Here is a 15,956-nt window from a genome sequence, read left to right as displayed (position 1 = left end):
GACATTTAACATCATTTTAAATTCAATTAGGATGCCATAGACAGAAAAATAGGTCTTCAATAGGTCTTGAAATTATCACTGACAATGACTGTCATGCTGAAAACTCGTAGAGGGAATTCAAGTATTCTGAAGGTTCCTTAGGATCTCATCTTTCTGGCCCTCTAATTCTAGCACTCATCACTCTCATTCTTTCCCCAGAACTTCTGAAATTATCTTTCATCTCTTGAGTCAGCAAAGCTTACTGGAACTTCCAGACTCTGCACTTCTTGTTTCCTCTGTCACCATGGCCAGTCCCTTGAATTTTCATGAGCCTGCATATCTTGGCATATCTCTGAATCAGTTCAAGCCATTGACCCCCAGGGAGATCAGACCCATCCTTTGTGGCCATTTACTTTAAATCTCAATATCTTGTTAACCTTAATCATTGTCTTATAAAAGATAAAAGGCTGAACTTTCAAGTTGCTTATGGTTATTGCCTTTCTTGCTCTGTAAGAAAGTTCAAGAAGATATGACTTTTGTCAGGTTCATTTATTTCTATATCATTAAAGATGAGACTATTAATGTGGCCTGGGAAAGGACTTTGAAATATTACCGAAAGAGTGGTAAATAAAAGAATGAGTAACTTCTTACCATTTTATTCTATCACAAAAAGTCATCATGTGTTCTGAGAAAGTAATGGATTAGACAATATTCCCAAGATGAAAGCACACTGAAAATACACAGTTTGTTCTTAAATTTCTGTACAATTCATTTGTCCATCTTTATCTTCTTGGTTTTGGGTCAATATCAATAGATATTGTTGGAAGGCAATTCCTAGACTGCCTTTCTTCTTCACTAAGTTTGTACTCTTTCCCAGATCATTTCTTTGGCAATGCTGCTCCACAATAAATCTGTTTACAAGAGAGTGAAGAACTTTTAAATGAGATATGGATGGTAGTTAAACAGGCTACTTTAGTAATATAAGTTAAGATTATAATAAAAAAGAGGTAACATATAATTAATGGAAGAATTTTGGTTTTACTCAGTGGTTTTTCTCTGATTATGTCAGATGTGTATCAAGCTATATCTTATAGTATTTAATAACCTCTTTCCCCATTTTAACTTGGCAGAAATGTCTGCACAAGTGTAAACTGTGGTCTAAAAAGTGATCCAGTATAAATGTTTGAGCTATACTAGAGCTCCAGATATGTGCACATTACAATATGATTTTTCATGGTGATCTTTGAATATACTTTGAAATCTGTAATAACCAAAAAACAATCCAATACTCTCAAAGTATTAAATATTTTTTCTGAGTGATAGAAAAGTTTCTGTCCCCAAAGGGTAGATTAGGAGAAAGTTAGTTGGCTCTACACCCAGCTCTATGCTCTCTCTCTTTCTCTGAAAATAGATGGTTTAGAATTGATCATGATGATGTTTTGTAAAGGACTCAAAGTTCTCTGTATGTCTTCACAAGTATCTTTTCTACAAGTATCCATCAGTCTTCATATCCAGTCTTAGAAGGCTGGTCCAACACCAGTCAACATGAGAGGGTGAAGAAAAGACTAAATGCTGACTACTTTCCATTGATGTTTTGTGGTTAAATAGAATCAGACAGATGTACATGAAAGGAAGGCAACATATTCCTCTGTGTGGATGTTCACATGATAACTTCATGTTTAAAGACTGCAGTCTTTAAGAAAGACAAGTAAGCAAGACATTTGAAGCATGATTGTAGTTTCTATAATATGAATAAAGATAGAACATAGAAAACTTACATTCAGTATAATAGTTACAACTTGCAAAGTCAGGGGACTGAGGAAGGGAGATTGTGAGTTCCAGGTAAGTCTGATGATCGATGCCCATTTTGAGTTGAGCCTGGACTACCCAGTGATACTATATCTTTCTGTCAATCAAACATCCATCTTCAAAAATATGTATATGTATATAAATTAGGAAACATACATAATTGAGTAGTAAAGAACTGAAATTATATTCTGGAATTAGGCTGCCAGAATTTAAAGTTTGTGTCCATGACTTATTTGGATCTTAAAATTCTAAGACTGTTTCATATGCCCAAATAAAGTAGTAATAATGGTATTATGGTATTGAAATAACCAAAGGAAATAATAAATGTAAGGCAATAAATATAGAGCCTGCCTAAAATTAAATAATCAAAATGGGAGGTGGGGAATAGATAGAGGTCATAGTGGCATTTACTAATAGGTAAAAGAAATAACATAATTCTTAAGAGTATCAAAAGTCTAGCATAATGTCATATGGCAATAATTCTAGCCTAAGGGAGGGTGAGGCAGGAAAATCACAGATTCCAGGGAAGCTAGGCTGAATAGCAAAGACCTTTCTAAACAAACACTTAAACACAAGAGTGTTACCATAACAGTGTAATTATTATGATCAGTGCTACAAGATATTTGGAAGGATTCGAGGATGAATGAGTACGTGGGCAGGCTACTAGGGTGGATGTGTAAATTATAAGATAAAATTTGAAAACCAAAACCAAGCTGAGAGTAATGCATAATGACCAAATACAACAATATTAAGCAATTCATTAAATCAAATGCTACTTATTTGGTCATATCTCTACACACACTCACACACACACACACATATACATATATATGTACATATACATATATATCAACCTTATTTTCAAACTTTGAATAATTTTGAGTATACCTTAAATTGCTCTAATTTATTTCTTCTTGCCTGAAACGCTAAAAGGTTCACTTGAGTGTGAATTCTTCATTTTCCCATCATTGGAAATTAGTTGAAATTTTCTATCATCATTAGAAAGCCTAATGTAAAATTAATATGTATGCATTTTTTCTCATCTTTTAAATATGCAACAGTAAACGCTTTCTTAGTGATGAAGAACTGAACAGTGATGTGCAATGCCACTTACTTGAATTTAATAAGTCAATTTTTTTCTTCTATCTTCTTGCTTCCTTCAAGCTGTCACTCAAATAATTACAGGCAAGCCATGAAAAACAAATGAATGTTTCTGATAAGGTCTAGTCTCAGAGCCAGACTCTTTTCCATTTTCAAATTAGTTTACTCAATGTATGTGTTGTAACTACTATTATTTTTTGTTTCAACTTTTGTTATACGTTCCATAAGTTTCTTTGTCTCATTGAATTCCCCACAAGAAAATCATGATTACCTGTTTCAGAGTTCAGAAAACTGAGTACAGAGTAGCAACTTTGGTTACTGTCAAGAAAGTAACTAGTGAAAAGTAGATTACAACTTGCCATATACTTTTATATATACTTTGCACTAATTATTCTGATTCTTCAATCATGTTTTTAGAGTCTGTGTCAGCTTCTTTCCCTGTGATCTTAACTCTTAACTTAAAAGGGATTGAATTTAGTTCATAGTTCAAGTTACCTTTCCATGATGAGAAGGCCAAGGTAACAAGAGCTTAAAACACCTAGTCACACTTTATGTGCCACAAGAAGAAAAGGACAGTTAATGCATATGTGACACCGCTCAGCCTTTTGTCTTTATTGGTGTAAGGAATGCAGAAATCTCTAGGAAATGGTACTGACACAAATAACATGCAGTATAGTTTTTCTTTTGCTGAGACAAAACACCTTAGCACTATTAGAAAAGATAATTTATTTGGGCTTATGGGTCTGGAGGTCTAAGAGTCCACCATCATTACAAGGGAAGTGGTAGGTATGTTAACAGTCAAGGAAGCTGGAGCAGCAATTTTGAAAGCTCATATCTTAAACACTGAGCATAAATGAGAGAGGGAGAATTAGGAATGGTTCACAATAAGTCTAACCACAGGTTCATTCTTCCCCAATCAAGGCCAAACCTTCCAAATCTACCCAGACAGCACCACCAACAGGGAACCAGATATTCAAATATCTGAGCCTGTGGGGGTCATTCTCATTCAAATAATTACAGATAGATCTTCCGACATCAAGTAACATAATCAAGATAATCCCTCAATGACATTATCAGAGTCCCTTCTTCCTGGGGATCCTAGTTACTGTCAAGCCTCTTTTGCAGGAATAATAGTCTTGGCTGCTTTATCTGGAAGTAAAGCTTTATTTCCACTGTGATAATTGGGTGTCACTGCACCTGTAAGTACATTTCTGCATTTATAAAGTAAATGGCTGAAAGAATTCTGTAACTGTGTTGTTAAAAATAAATTTTGGTGGACTTGCATTTATATTATAGAAGTCTGTTATATTCAGAATAAAGGACAACATAATATGATTGATTCTCCCACAAAAGAATCTGCTGCACTGTCTACACAACTGTCTCTGGCAGAATAAACTATTTTAAAAGGCAGAACAGGAATAATACTGGCCATGGTATAATACATATTGCGTGATGTGTGCATGTAGCTAGCTGGCTTTTTACACATTAAAAGTTCTCTCTGATAAACAGGTACCACACACACACACATACACAGTGCCTATCAGAATACATGCATAGATTCCTTGTTTACAATACATAATACATAATAATTCCTTGTTTTAACAAACATTCATCATCATAGCCCGTTTTGAAAACTAAGCAATGCTACCCTCAACTTGTCATGATAAAACATAAACTCAAATGAGTGTAAATGGGAACACCCATTTAAAAGATTTAGGATGAATGAACATATACCAGTGTAAACCAGATAGAAACATTCTTTTTTTTTTTTCTTTAGCTACAGAGGGGATACAGAGTGAATAAAGTGTAATTAATAAAAATAAAAAAAATAGAAAAAAATTTTAAGTCAATTCAATTTCCTTGCAGAAGGAGGAAATGAAGATAATTTAAAGGGACAGACATTTTATCATAGGAAAAACATATGTGCACAAACATAAAGTTTAGATCATAAAATCAACATCTTACTCTACCCTGTAAAATTATTCAGTTACTCCAAGTAAACTCCGTGGGGCTTCCTGTGAAGGAGTGCTAGAGGTATGATCTCAAAGATCAAGTATTGGATATATGCCCAGGAGAGGAACAGCTGGGTCTTGAGGTAAAGTTATTTCCAATTTTGTAAGAAAGTCATTGTAAAAGTTAACACTCTTGCCATCAATGGAGGAGGGTTCCCCTTTCTTCACACCCTCCCCAGCAGGTGTTGTCACTTGAGATTTTGATCTTAGCCATTCTGACTAGTGTCAGATTTGGAATCTCAGAGTCATTTTGATTTTCATTTCCCTGATGACTAAGGAAGATGAGCATTTTTTAAGTGCTTCTCTGCCACTTGAGATTCCTCTATTGAGAATTCTGTTCAGTTCTGTGCCCCATTTTTAAAAATTTATTTATTTTAATTAATTAGAGTTTGTTCACTTTGTATCCCCCCCCCCATAAGGCTCTCCCTCCTCTCCTCCCGGTCCCATCGTTCCTCCCCCTTCTTTACACATGTCCCTCCCCAAGTCCACTGTTAGGGGAGGTCCTCCTCTCCTTCCTTCTGATCTTAGTCTGTCAGATCTCATCAGGAGTGGCTGCATTGTCATCTTCTGTGGCCTGGTAAGGCTGACCTCCCCTCAGGGAGAGGTGATCAAAGAGCAGGCCAATCAGATTATGTCAGAGGCAGTCCCTCTTCCCATTACTATGCAATCCACTTGGACACTAAGCTGCCATGGACTACATCTGTGCAGGGGTTCTAGGTTATCTCCATGCCTGGTACTTGGTTGGAGTATGAGTCTCTGGGAAGACCCTTGTGTTCACATTTTCTGGTTCTGTTGCTCTCCTTGTGGGGTTCCTGTCCTCTCCAGATCTTACTATTTCGCACTTCTTTTATTTTATTTTATTTTATTTTTTTTATCAGTTACATTTTATTAACTCTGTATCCCAGCCGTGTCCCGATCCCTCATTCCCTCCCAGTCCCTCCCTTCCTCCCTCATCTCCACCGTGCCCCTTTCCAAGTCCACTGATAGGGGGGACCTCCTCCCCATTCATCTGACCCTGTTTTATCAGGTATATTCAGGACTGGCTGCAAAGCCCTCCTCTGTGGCCTAACAGGACTGCTCCTCCCTTCGGGGGTGGGGAAACCAAAGAGCCAGTCATTGAGTTCCTGTTAGAAATAGTCCTTGTTCCCCTCACTTTGGGAAACCAATTGGTTACTGAGCTACCACAGGCTACATCTGAGTGGAGGTTCTAGGTTATGTCCATACATGGTCCTTGGTTGAATGTCAGTCTCAGAAAAGACCCTGTGCCCAGATATATTTGGTCCTTGTGGAGCTCCTATCCTTTCCCCATCAGACTAACTCCCCTTTTTTCTTATGATTCCCTGTACTCTGCCAAAGGATTGGTCATGAGTCTTTGCTTTGAAAACACTGCTAGTTAGAGTCTTTCAGATGCGCTCAGTAGAGTTCTGTCATACGTTCAATGCACATCCCATCTGTCTTTCTAAACGAGGATACCCTAAATCAATTGGAAAAAAAGTGGGGAACAGCCTAGAACTCATTGGCACAGGAGACAACTTCCTGAAAAGAACACCAACAGCACAGGCTCTAAGAGCAACAATCAATAAATGGGACCTCATGAAACTGAAAAGTTTCTGTAAAGCAAAGGATACTGTCATCAAAACAAAACGACTGCCTACAGATTGGGAAAGAATCTTCACTAACCCTTTATCTGACAGAGGACTAATATCCAGTATATACAAAGAACTAAAGAAGCTGAAAAGCAGCAATCCAAGTAATCCAATTAAAAAATGGGGAACAGAGCTAAACAGAGAATTCTCGACAGAGGAATATCGAATGGCAGAAAAACACTTAAAGAACTGCTCATCCTCATTAGCCATCAGGGAAATGCAAATCAAAACGACCCTGAGATATCACCTTACACCCATCAGAATGGCCAAGATGAAAAACTCAAGCGATAACACATGCTGGAGAGGTTGTGGAGAAAGGGGAACCCTCCTCCACTGCTGGTGGGAATGTAAACTGGTACAACCACTCTGGAAAGCTATCTGGCGCTTTCTAAGACAAATAGGAATAGTGCTTCCTCCAGACCCAGGTATACCACTGCTAGGTATATACCCAAAGTATGTTCAAGTACACAAAAGGGACACTTGCTCAACCATGTTTATAGCAGCTCTATTTGTAATAGCCAGAACCTGGAAACAACCCAGATGTCCATCAACAGTGGAATGGGTACAGAAATTGTGGTATTTTTATACAATGGAATACTACTCCGCAATCAAAAAGGAGGAAATCATGAAATTTGCAGGCAAATGGTGGGACCTAGAAAAGATCATTCTGAGTGAAATATCCCAGAAGGAGAAAGACAAACATGGGATATACTCACTTATATAGACCTATAAGATATGATAAACATAATGAAATCTATACACCTAAAAAAGATAATCAATTGAGCGGATATTTCGCACTTCTTACATAAGATTCCATGCACTCTGCCCAACAGTTGGCCATAAGTCTCAGTGTCTGCTTTGATAGTCTGTAGGGCAGAGTCTTTCAGAGGCCCTAGGTTCCTAGGTTGTTTCCTGTTTTCTTCTTCTTCTGATGTCCATCCTCTTTGCCTTTCAGGATAGGGATTGAGCGTTTTATTCAGGGTCCTCACTCTTGATTAGTTTCTTTAGATGTACAGATTTTAGTAGGTTTATCCTGTTATATGTCTATATGAGTGAGTATATACCGTGTGTGTCTTTCTGCTTCTGGGACAGCTCACTCAGGATGATCCTTTCCAGGTCCCACCATTTACCTGCAAATTTCATGATTTCCTTATTTTTCATTGCAGAGTAATACTCCATTGTGTAGATGTACCACAATTTCTTTTCATTCTTTCAGAATTTCCATTCTTCAATTGAGGGGCATCGGGGCTGTTTCCAGCTTCTGGCTATTACAAATAAAGCTGCTACAAACATGGTTGAGCAAATGTCCTTACTGTGTACTTGAGCCTCTTTTGGATATATGCCTAGTAGTGGTATGGTTGGATTTTGAGGAAGCCCTATTCCTAGTTGTCTGAGAAAGTGCCAGATTGATTTCCAGAGTGGTTGTACCATTCCCACCAGCAGTGGAGGAGGGTTCCCCTTTCTCCACAACCTCTCCAGCATGTGTTGTCACTTGAGTTTTTGATCTTGGCCATTCTGATGGGTATAAGGTGAAATCTCAGGGTTGTTTTGATTTGCATTTCCCTAATGGCTAATGACGTTGAGCATTTCTTTAAGTGTTTCTCAGCCATTCGATATTCCTCTACAGAGAGTTCTCTGTTTTGCTCTGTTCCCCGTTTTTTTTTAATTGGATTACTTGGTTTGCTGCTTTCCAGCTTCTTTAGTTCTTTATGTATACTAGCTATTAGCCCTCTGTCAGATAAAGGGTTGGTGAAGATTTTTTTAATTAGGTTATTTTGTTTATGGTTGCTGGATTTCTTGAGTTCATTATATATTTTGGATATTACCCTTTTGTCAGATGTAGGGTTGGTGAAGATCTTTTCCCAATCTGTAGATTGTCTTTTTATTCTATTGACAGTGTTCTTTGCTTTACAGAAGCTTTTCAGTTTCAAGAGGTTCCATTTATTAATTGTTGATCTTAAGCTTGAGTTGTTGGTGTTCTGTTCAGGAAGTTGTCTCCTGTGCAAATGAGTTTGATGCTCTTTTCCACTTTCTCTTCCAATAGATTTAATGTATCTGGTGTCATATTAAGGTCTTTGATCCACTTGGATTTAACACCTAAATGACACTCTGTCATACAACAAGGACACTTGCTCAATTATGTTCATAGCAGCTTTATTCATAGTAGCCAGAATATAGAAACAACCTAGATGATCCTCAGTCAATTAATAGATAAGTAAACTGTGGCATTTCTACACAATGGCATACTACTCAGCTATTAAAAACAAAGAAATCATGAAACTTGCCGGCAAATGAATGGAACTAAGAAAGATCAGCCTGAGTGTTATAACCCAGACCAAGAAAGACACACATGGTATGTGCTCATTTAAAAGCAGATTTTAGCCATATAGTACAGGATAAGCATACTATGACACAGAACCAAAGAAGATAAGTAATAAGGAGAACAAAACTGAGGATGCATAAATCTTACTCAGAAGTGGAGATATACTAGACAGAGTTAATGGCTGAAGAGAGGAAACAAGGTAGGACAGGGGGCACAGATCAGACCTGAGGAGAGCAAGGACAAGACACCTACTTTTCTCTACAGAAAGCTTGTAGAGAAAAGAGAAATTGAGAGTGGGGACATATTTGTGACAAGCTGAAGACCTAAGCCAGTGCAGGCTCCTGGGAGGATATGACGGGGATTCAAGCAGAGACTACTAGTAGCAGAGACCATAGAGACTGAAGAGAATATCCTCTAACTAGACTAATCTTCTAGTAAAGTGCAGAAAACACCAACCCATCCACAAAGACTTCAACCCAAAATTTACACTGCCTAGGAGATTAAGACAAAGAAAGAATAAAGATTGAGGGAATGCCGAACCAATGCCTGGCCAAACCAAAGACTCACCCTATCTGAGAGTGTCAGCCTCTGACACTATGAACAATACTCAGCTAAGCTTGCAAAAAGAAGCCTTGCAGAGTTGTCTTCTGAGAGTCCCTACCTATCAGCACCTCAAAACAGATGCTGAAACTCACAGCCAAACATTTGAAGATGTGTAGGGAGTCTTGGGGAACAGTGGGAGGAAAGAGAAAAGGAACCAGAAGTTACAGGAGCTCCACAAGAAAAACAAAAGAGCCAACTTACCAGTGGTTTCCTGAGACTAAAGCCTCAACCAAGGACCATGCATGAACTGGAACCAGACCCACCTACAAAGATGTAGCAGATGGGCAGTTGAGAGTTCAAGTTGGTACTTTAGTAAGGGAAGTGGGGACTACATTGGACAAGGGCTTACTTGCTAGCTTTTAGATCACTTTTCCCTGGTGAGACAGCTTTGACAGGACAAAGGGGAAAAGTACACATTAAGTCATTATGCACCATGATGAGCTGGGTGGACATGAAAGGGAGGAGAGTGGGGAGGGAGAGATGATGGGTCTGGGAGTGGAGGAGGAAAACGGCTACAAGGATGTAAAGTGAATAAAATAAATAAATGAGAAAAAAGAAAAATACCAAGTATTATAGAGTGAATTATAATGCTTATCCTGAAATATAAAGATAGTTTATTCTTTCTTTTATGTGTTCTTGGATTCAGTTTGCGAGTATTTTGAATATTTTTGCATCAATATTCATAAAAGAGATAGGTCTAAAGTTCTTTTGTTGTTGTTGGGTCTTTGTGTGGTTTAGGTATCAAGGTGACTGTGGACAGGCCACGCAGGAAGACGATGCAGCCAGTCTTGATGAGACCTGATAGGCTAGGGTCAGACAGAAGAGGAGGAGGACCTCCCCTATCAGTGGACTGGGGGAGGGGCATGAAAGGAGAAGAGGGAGAGAGGGCAGGCTTAAGAGGGGACAATGGAAAGGGCTACAGCTGGGATATAGAGTGAGTAACTTGTAATAATAAACAAATGATAAATAAATAAATAAATAGATAGATAAATAAATAAATAGTGTATTCTTCAAAGAGCAATGAATCTAGGAGCAGCTTTAAAATTACCTTTCCCAAATAGGTACTCCAAAAAAATTGAAGCATGCCATGATGTACTTGTGTGACATAGCACTTTTTCTGAAGTCTGCATTACCTACTTGTATTGTTTTAACTATTTCTCATCACTCAGGGTGAAGACAAAGCACACTGTTCACCGATTCATCTTTCCCCTGCAGCCAGTCACTGATTTCCTTTGTCTATCCCTTATCTAAATCCATGCATGAGTCCACCAACCTGTAAGTCACTACAAAATAACCTCCCTTTTATTTTCATTATATTCCATGTGTCTCACTCCTGTTCTCTAGAACCCTGAGTCAGTACTTGTAATGTGGTCAACACACGTAAACATCATTCCATTTGTTGTGCTGAAGGCAAGTAGCCACTATCTCTAGTGTGTAACCTACCTCCCCAGTCAAAGTTTATTTATGTCTATAAACCCTTGAGGTTTAAGTTTGAGTATGGTGTCCTTGAGAAGTCTTCTCATCCTAAACACAACTTAAGCAGTACCATATCACTCTAGTTATTGTACTTACTAAGTGTAAATCCACTTTTATTTTCTTGGTAGTTTGAGTAGTAGCCATTTCTCTTCTCTACCCTTAGATCTATGAAGTTTTGTTGCTGTTGTTCATTCTGTTTCCTTATGTAAATAGCATAACAGCTCATGTCTATTTCAAAACTCATATATATGTATGTATGTATGTATGTATGTTTGTATCTAATGAGTGAGTGAGTATACAAATGAATAAATTATCTCTAGTAAGTTCCTCTGATTTTGCAAAGTAAATCAGGTCTCTCCATCTTTCTGTCAAACAACTGAATTACATAGAAAGTAATGACTCCGTGACATATGATATTGAAAATAGGCTACTTTAAAACTGATATAATGGAGTTGTCTGGAGTCCAGCATCTTGGGGCTGAGGGCCCTTGAGCAGAGCAGTCATGTCCCAAAAACAAATTTACTATTCAGACAAATATGATGACGAGGAGGTCAAGTACTGGCATGTCATATTGCCCAAGGACATAGCTAAGCTGGTCCCTAATACCCTTTTGATGTCTGAATCTGAATGGAGAAACCTTGGCAAGCAACAGTCAGGGATGGGTCCATTACCATTAACCAGAGCCTCACATCTTACTGTTCCGGTGGCCATTACCCAAAAACCCAAAGAAATGAAGCTGACAAACCAGCTTTTAGCCACAAGTGTTACATATCATGTTGCAATCATGTTGTAAACATGTGATCATGTTGCTTTCTTATTTACCACTTTGATAGTTAAAAGATGTTTGTTTGATACGCTGTTTGAATGTGTGGTATCTGCATTGTCTCTTGAGTTGAGCCACTGATGCCACAGCCCTGTCAAATGAGTGTGACCTCAAACCCTAGTGTTCTCTGTATCAGCAGGCCATAGTCGCCATCTCTCCGAAAATTGTGAATTAATTGTGAAAATCAGATCATGGCTGTTAGGAGGATGATGTGAATTTGATGTTGTGGTTTTTACTATTGGGTATTGTATTTATGATAACTTATGGAATTTATGTCTCAATGTTTTGGAAACTTTCCACTTTATCTGACAGATCTCCTCTGTGTTACAAGCCTTGATTAAAGGACATTTTTATAGTCTAAAAAAAAAGCCCACTGGTATGACAATTTTTAATTCTTTACATACATTTCTATCAAATGTTTTTATAAAAATATATGAATATCAATATATACATATTTAAATGAAGTTATGGTTCTTGGGTTGACAATACAGTCAAACATTTTAGTATCATGCAATAGAAAACTGATTGACCTGCTCTTTAATTACCTCCCCCTGCGGGGGAAACAACATTACCAGGCCACAGAAGAAGACAATGCAGCCACTCCTGATGAGACCTAATTGACTAGGATCAGAAGGAAGGAAAAGAAGACCTCCCCTATCAGTGGACTTGGATAGGGGCATGCATGCAGAGGGTGGAGGAAGGGAGGGATTGGGATGGGAGGAGGGAGGGAGCCACAGGGGGGATATAAAGTGAATAAAGTGTAAATAATAAAGAAAAAAAAACTAAGTGAAAAGTAAAAAAAGAAAACCTCTATCAAGTTGTTGTTCGGAGACTCAAGAGATCCTCAAAGCAATATAGGCTCTTGTTGCTGTCCTTGGTTGCCTCCCACAGGTTGAAGGTAAGTTCCTATTGCTAAAGAGCTAAAGAAGCCATACACTGTGGATACAAGACATGAAGAAGCTGAGTTGGATCTGACGTGAAACCGTTCTCCCCAAGAAGCTGCCAACAGATGGAAGCAGCCAATAGTACTACTCAGCTATAATACCCATGAAACCAAGCAATCCATGGGAAAATATCACTATGGGTGCAGGGATGACAATCATATGTTGGCAATAACCAAAATCTGACTCAAGGCCTAGTCAACAGGAAAGACAACTTGCTTGATACTAGAAACATAGCCAACAACATAGCAAATGAGCTCATGGATCTTAGAAGAGAACCTACTACTAAACCAAGATAATTTATAGCTGCAGTTTAATACTTATTTTGATACCCACAGAGAAGGATATTTTCTATACACCATCAAAGAGTCATTTCCTTGCAACAGATGGTGACCAGCCCAGAAAACCCACAAGTGGTCAAAATGCAGAGAGTAAATGATTATATGGTACTCAGCCCAATGGCTATATCTACAATACAACTTCTGCACATAAGATTGGAGATTGCAGAAAGGGGGACAGAAAGAATGTAAAAGCCAGAGGAATAGGAAATCTTCTATGAAACTGTATCTCCTAAAATTGACAGAAGTTTGCTTACGATATTTCAACAATACATGGTTGCTTAAACATGACCTGAACAAGAACACCACCAACAGATATATGCTAACTCGAAATGGGGAAAACTTAAAGTGCTTCCACCTTGGACAAGGAGCTATTTGAAATTGGAGTTGTCAACAGCTGGAGATGTTGTTAGTCCCAGGAATGAATCTCTTAACTGATTACCAAATACTAAGTTTTTAGCCCTGAAATCATACACATACATGTGACACTATTCAGACCCAGAGGTTTTGTTCATATAATTATGTCCATATATTTAACAATAACAATTAAAGAAAGAAAAGTCATGAATTTGAGAGGAAGCAAGGAGTTAGTACATAGGAAGAGTTGGAAGAAGAAAAAGGAAGGAAAAAAAACAATATTATTACTTTTAAATTAAAATTTTTAAATTTTCCTCTAATAATGTGTGTGTGAGAGAGAGACAGAGACAGAGAGACAGAGACAGAGATAGACAGAGAGAGAAAAAGAGAAAAGTTCATTATATCATTGTATTCTTATTACTTCACTTTAGAAGGAAGAAAAAATAAACTCATTTCCAGGGGAAGTTTTGTAGCATCTACAATAAGATGTAATTGGTGTTAAATTTGGAATTGTATAAAAATACAGCCGCATAATTGCTTGACCTTATTTCATTATTTCTAAAAGTATACATGCAAGCTCTAGGAAATGGTTACTTTCTCTTCAGTCTTTAAAAACTGTTTTCTCTTGCAAACCTTATAGAAAGCTTATAGTAATGGCTAAATTTATGCCTTTATAAAGTCTTAAGACTTAGAATTATAAATATATTTCAAAAAATCTACCTGAGTTAATATCTCACATGAATTATTTAAAAAACCCACTATTTTCTTTATTTGATACAATTCTGAAGTACTTATCTCTCTAGGAAAAATACAGATATTTGGAAAGGACAGTGTTTATTTACAGGATCTGAACGATGACAGTCACTATGTTACCTCAACGTGGATGCTATAAAATAGGACAGAAATGAAAGAATGCATGTCACATAGGTCTGGTTTGCCATATGCTAATAACTGAGAGGTTTTATTTATCTTGTAATAATTCCATGTCAGTTAGTGACTAACATTACACAGAGCTCATTTAAGAGCTTATGCCCTCCAGTAATGTTTTCATCTAAAGTGGCAATTTGGCCTTATTGAGCTCTGAATAATTCAACCCAAAAGAAAACACATTGATACCTCAATTTATTAAGAATGGAATTGCTAAGATTCTCAAATATGACTTTGTCTTAATTATAACATTTTAGTATATTTTTCTATAGACCCCAAAAAAGCAGGGTTTTGATAAATATTTTTTATTATAAAATTTTCCACCAAAGAGTTTCAATAATCTAGTATTGATCTCTTTTGTTTGCTATATCTTCTCTATTCTGTTTAAACTTTGATTCTAACCTTCTCTTTTTACTCTTTTATGAAATCTGCTCATTTGAACTTTTAATTCATATGTGTGTGTGTTTGAGTATATATATATATATATATATATATATATTTCACTTAATATATATTCAAATTTTCTCTGGAAATATGGAAATATACTGGCTTGAGGGTTTTCCCATAGATCGGATGACAATGTATTTGTTTCTTTTTTAAAGTTCTGAACTTAATGACCTTTCAGCCAGTGATGCTTTATATGCATTCTTTTATTTGGGTCGGAGCTGGCCATGATGTTGGACTTTGACAAGGCAGGACGGTTGTCTACAGAGCATCCTTTGTGATCTGATTTGAAGTAAAGAAAGTTGATTAAAAGTTACCACACCGCAGCTGGCTAAAATAACTCCTGACAATCCATATTGGGAATGACATTAATCTATCATGATGTACTTAGAGCTCTAATGTTTTGTATGGAATAAATGTCTAGCCATGTGGTCAGCCTCTGATAACCAGTAATTTCTTTGTTGTCTTGGAGAGTAAGCAAACGGATTAGCTTTGCTCTGCACACATTTGGTTTAATTGAACAATCAATTGCTCATGAGGTGGCTACTTTGGGGCAGCTCTGTGCTAGGTTCTTTGGGAAAAAAACAAAACAAAACAAAACAAAACAAAGAAAAACAAATGCAATGCCTTACCCCTGAGGCATCTCTCTATACTATATGAGGACAAGTAAAAGATATGCACATTTAAACAAGAGTGGAGGTTATAGGAATCATGAGTGGTTCCAGACAGAGGGGGACTGAGAAAATGACTGTGCTAGGCAGGAGTGGTGGGGAGATGATTTTGAAAGAAATATATAGCACTGAAGGAGCACAGTGTGAGAGTAGCCAGAATCCTAGGTTTCTATGAGCATACAACAGGAGTACAATGAAACTGTGCTTTCTGGGAAATGGTATGGAAAAAAAGCATAGCATATGTAATAACTTAAGATATGGTTGTATCTTTACATATGACAAAGAAAGTTATCAGCTTTGAAATAGCGTAAGACATTTTACATTTTATTTTCAATTTTTTTTATTTACAGTTTAATGACTTTACAGATTGTAGGGAGCAAACAAAGTCCTAACTGAATGCGTGTTGTCACATAGACACAGCCATATCAAAGACTCCAATGCCTCCGACCCCTGGGAATACCAACACCTTACACAGGTGAAGCTTAGAGGCGTGGTAAAGCTTTCTT

At 37.4% G+C, this 15,956-nt stretch overlaps 1 pseudogene; it reads left to right on the top strand.

Moving 5' to 3' along the window:
* The first annotated feature begins 11,451 nt into the window (after positions 1-11,451).
* On the top strand, positions 11,452-11,683 carry LOC110541332 (cyclin-dependent kinases regulatory subunit 1-like; annotated as a pseudogene).
* The last annotated feature ends 4,273 nt before the right edge of the window (positions 11,684-15,956 follow it).

Source organism: Meriones unguiculatus, chromosome 5, assembly GCF_030254825.1.
Source record: "Meriones unguiculatus strain TT.TT164.6M chromosome 5, Bangor_MerUng_6.1, whole genome shotgun sequence".
NCBI lineage: Eukaryota > Metazoa > Chordata > Mammalia > Rodentia > Muridae > Meriones > Meriones unguiculatus.
This window is presented reverse-complemented; position numbering and strand designations above follow the sequence as displayed.